General features: G+C 41.9%; 1 pseudogene; it reads right to left on the bottom strand.

Moving 5' to 3' along the window:
• Positions 1–2,855: 2,855 nt before the first annotated feature.
• Positions 2,856–4,120, bottom strand: LOC103060202 (putative protein FAM10A4; annotated as a pseudogene).
• Positions 4,121–4,929: the final 809 nt, after the last annotated feature.

Here is a 4,929-nt window from a genome sequence, read left to right as displayed (position 1 = left end):
TAGTTCCCACTGCCTTAAGAAGGCTCAAAACATTCTTAAGGATCCATCCCACCCGGGACATTTTTTTTTTGAACTATTACCATCTGGCAGACAGTACAGGATAATGAAAACAAGGACGAATAGGCTGAAGAATAGCTTCTATCTTAAAGCTGCAACTATACTGAATTCTATCGTATAGTGCAGTATCAATGCAGCATCAGGGGTTGTGCAATATGGAATGTGAAGGTTGTGTTTTATGTGTTTTATGTGTGTTATGTGTTTTATGTGTTCTATGGTTTTTATATTTTTAAAGCTGCACTGGGGTGGCATTTAATTTCGTTGTACAAGTAGTACAATGACAATAAAGATTTCTATTCTATAATTCAGGGATAAAGTGTAGTATTCCATCAATTTGTCACAATCTTGGCCTCTTTATTTGAACAGAGCCCAAATTCAAGGCCTGATGAGCATTACCAGATGTGAGTTCAGATCCACAACTGAAGCACAAAACCTCACCACGTGGCACAATAGAAGGGCCCAGGTGCCACCATTTACTGATCAACAGGGATCATCCAGGGACTCATGTTGCTTTCTGTGTGGATCTAAAGCCACCTCTGACAGTGCTCAGTTAAAAGAACCCAGTCAGCAGGTAGTGGAAAAGGGTTTGGCTAACCACTATTGGTGGTTCCAGACAATAATCCAACCAAGTAAGCTAAGAAAGATTCTGAAAGACACACACACACACCCAGATACAGCTATTTTCTGTTAATGTAACTTTACAATAAAGATGGTGTTAGTATTCATTGTTTGTGCTTCTTGTCTGGACTACCTCAAAGGCCTAACATCAGTTTTACAAGTCTGAAAGTATTTCTCCCCTCCTTTACTTTTACTTTCCAGAAAACTAGAGTCCCGTCTAAAATGCTTCTCATACCCTTCTGTTTCTGTGGGCTGAGATACCTTTTGTATGATGGTTGTCTAGTCTGCAGCTCTTCCTCCTGTCTCCCAAGATCATTCCCACAGACCATTACAGGTGTCAAGATCTCTGTCATGCACACAAATTACAGAATAACAGTCATAATGTATTAGGTACACCAATTCCAGTTGAATAATAGGAAACACTAAGAAACAGCAAGAGCAGTTTGACTAGAACCAGTGGGCTCCCCTTTACTGGAGGTTTTCTAACAATGGCCAGACAGCCATCAGTCTTGGATGCTTTAATTTAGCCTCTTGCACTGAGCAGAGGGCTCGACTTGATTATCTCAATAACTCTTTCCAACTCTGTGATTCTACTAGAGTGCCTGGCTGGCTGGGGAATTCTGGGAGCTGAAGTCCACTCATCTTAAAGTGGCCAAGTTTGGACAACACTGTACTAGATGAACTTAGATGTTTGACATAATGTTTGATAGAATTCTGCCCTGGGCTCAGTGCTTTTCAACATTTACATTAAATGATTTAGGCTAGGGAAAGGAATGCTCATCAAATTTGCAGACAACACAAAGTTGCTGGAGAGCAGGAGGTAGGGAATTCTCACATCATGGAGACAGGCTTAAGGTTTAAAAGGCTCTCGATAGATTTGAACATTGGGCCCTATCCAGCAATATGCAATTCAGTGATGAGAATGGATGATTCTGCACATAGGTGAGAAAAATCAGATGTGTAGGTTCATGATGGGTGGTACCTGGCTTTGCAATAGTGCTTGTGAGAAGGATCTGGGTGTCCTGCTAAACCACAGATAAAGCATAAACTAGTGATGCCATGCTAGATCTTCCATTCCAGCATAGTGGTGGAAAGACCAACAAGTGAAACAATGATAGATTTTCATAACTTGTCTCTATATAGTCAGCTTGCTCCAGTTGGCCGTGGAGAAATAATTTTCCTGGACACAAAAAATGGTTTTTCTGAGCTTGTGAAGGACTTGCCAGGGGAGGGGGGGGTGCACACTGAATTAATTTTTATAACTGGGGGGAAGCATGTGATACTTTTGAAAAAGTTTATAAAATGAAATATTATTTCATTAACTTATAAAGGTGCTCATTAGAATTCACATTGCTGGATATGTTTGGTTGCACTGGGTTTTGGGCTGTTTTGGAGTCCTGTTCCTCCCCTCTCCTCACCAAGTGCATTTTGCTCACATTTCTGGCTAAAGGCATGACCAAAATAAAGTACATTGACTTGGGTTTGGGCAAAAGGCAACAATTTGCACACCATTCTAGTACCAAAATTATCTGTGCAACAGTTTAATCTGTGGCATGATCTTTATAATCCTTTGGAATCCAAGGAACATTTAGAACCTCTGTGCAAATAATGGAACTATATTCAGAATTGTGAAGAAATGCATTTAGAAGAGTTGGCCTACACAAGGTTGCTGCTACATGACTCAGGAATAGACTTACTATTTAAATTAAGCAGTTAAGATAAAAAAGCAAAATTATCTCCTTGCAATGGGATGAAATAAGCATTTCAGTTGACAAGATGGGGTGGGTGAGATACAGGTATGAAAAATTTTGTAAGACAAAAAAAGAGAAACAGACTTAAATCCCTGGCAGTTGGGAATTGAAGGGAATGCTTCAAAGTAAGGAGGACAAAGTGATGTTTAAGTGATCTTGGAAAAGTTATTTTTAACAGGCAAGATACAGAAGAATAATTATATTAGATTTAGATGACAAGGAGAAATTTTAAAAGCCAGTCATCCTTCAATTAGTCTTTGAACAACTATTGTTTAGAGTGTTTGATGCTTCCTAGGATAAATTCAAATCACATACAAATACTAAATAAGCACACTAGCCAACTCATAGTCACTCAAAGGAAACATCATGTGATGTCACACACTACAATTTTAATTTAATGAAAGACTTATTTATGGATGGCCTCAATATTCAATCAACCTGACCAATGAACTTTATAAACTTGTGATTGCCTTGGTATTTGGAGATACTGTCTGGATTCCAGATCACATCCAACCATGCCAGGATAATCTTCGGATCCATAATCACCATAAAAAAGTCCAAATGCCTCCAAAAAATGTGGGTCATCCACTGCCAAGTATTTTCCTCCCTCTGTGCCTTCTCTTGTTCTTCCAAGATACTTTTGATCCAGTCTAGTGAATCCTGAATCTTCTGGATCTTCTTCAGTGTATGCTTTCTTTTACATTTGGTTTGGTGTTCAATCATTTCAGGGCTTTGGGTTGTACTTCCGTGAGCAAGGCATTGGTATCTTCATCATAGTCCCAAATACAAGCTAAAGCAAGGTCCTCAACAGCCTCCTCCCAGGGCCCCAGAAGCATATGTGCTTTCTCTCTCCATTTGTACACTTGTGCATCATCAGGGTTGAGCTCTGAGGCTTCGTTGCGGTCTCTAATGGCAGCATTGGGCTTTTGCATTTTGACAAGATACTGGCTAGGTTGATATTAATTAATTTATTTGTTTGTTTAATTATAAAAAGCCACCCATCTCACAAAAAAGTGACTCTGGGTGGCATACAACACTTAATTAAAAAATCAATGACTATATAAAAACATACATGTTTAAAAACTATAAAAAAAGGCAACAACATGAGAGGATGATATTAGCAGCAGTAAGGGAGCCATTGCAAGATCTCCCCGGTCCCTTGGGACCCCCAGGCCTGAAGGCATGGGTTGCTGAGGGTCCCGACTGTCAGGAAATTACACTTGGTGGGTCCCATTCATCCCCCATATGCAAGATTGAGGACTGTGGATTCAACTTAATAGCTTCTGTAAATAGGTCAATAGCTTTCTGCAACTGTCTTTCCTGTAATGCATTACAGGCTCTTCCTTCTTCTGACCAGCTTTAGTTTGCATAACATTGGTCCCTTCCCCATTTGCATTTCCTGGGGGTCATTTGTCATCTGGTTTGACAACTCCTTCCTCATCCATCTCTAAATCACTCTCCTCACTGATAGACTGCTCTGGTGGCTTCCCTTCCTCTTTACCAAATCTCAGAGGAAAGGCTTCCATTCTCTCGAAACCTGAGTTGGTGTCCCCCGTGCTTTCCAGTGAATTTCTTAGGAAACCCAACTGTTTTGCTCTTAGGAATGTTGGGTCCTGTTTGCATAGATGGAGCAAGGCTTGAAAATCACCAACACTTTTAGGATCCACTAGATAACCTGTGACCTGTTGGGTCATCCTTTCAGAGATATTTCCTTACCTAAACAGAGAAACAGAATGACCACAGGCAGGCAGAAAAGCAGTGAACGTGGAGCGACTTCCGAATTCCGGCCAGCTTCCCCGTTGATTTTGCTTGTGGGAAGCTGGCAGGGAGCATCAGAAATCTCTCCTCCTCTCTTCGGCTGACCCACAGAACTGCCTGCCACTTTGCTGAGGGAGGGTAAACAAAGGGAGCCACAGACCACAAGGAAAACTGTACCCCCACTCCCCATCCCAGCATGTCCCCAAGGGCCGCCTCCCTCCAGGGAGGAAGAGGTCTTACCTGTCAACCACCAGTACCACCAGCCAGCCCTACCTCGTCCTTCCCTCACCGCGCACTGCTGTTAAGAGATTTCAGGTTTCGGCCTCAGTTCCCAGCCAATCGCCACTCACCTGTTGGGCCTTGCCACCAGCTGATTGGCTGCAGGAGCCAGAGCTAGGCAGGAAAGAGGGCAAAGATACACCCCTCCCAACTTCTCTCCCAACCACAGGTTTCTGGGAAGTGTAGTCAGAAGGTGCGGTGGCGCTGAAGCAGCCACAACTTTACCAAATGCCAATCCCATGGGAGCAATGGGTCCCGGATTTTGGATGCATTGTTTAAGTTAGCCCATTTGAGGTACATTGATTCAGAAATTGTTGCCCTATGATGCACCATTTCACCCAATTGAAGGTTACTTACAGACAAACACTGAGAGTTTTAGTAGTATATAGATGAAGGTGAACTGGAAGAAATATTCTAAAAATCCTTTTCCTGTTTAAACAGGAGGAGAAGCATGAAGAAACCCAAA

This window comes from Python bivittatus, unplaced genomic scaffold (assembly GCF_059951505.1).
Source record: "Python bivittatus isolate LINGU-HERP-01145 unplaced genomic scaffold, Pbiv_v1 ctg000580_np1212, whole genome shotgun sequence".
Taxonomy (NCBI): domain Eukaryota; kingdom Metazoa; phylum Chordata; class Lepidosauria; order Squamata; family Pythonidae; genus Python; species Python bivittatus.
The sequence above is the reverse complement of the archived record's forward strand: the minus strand, read 5'-3'. Positions and strand labels throughout refer to the sequence as shown.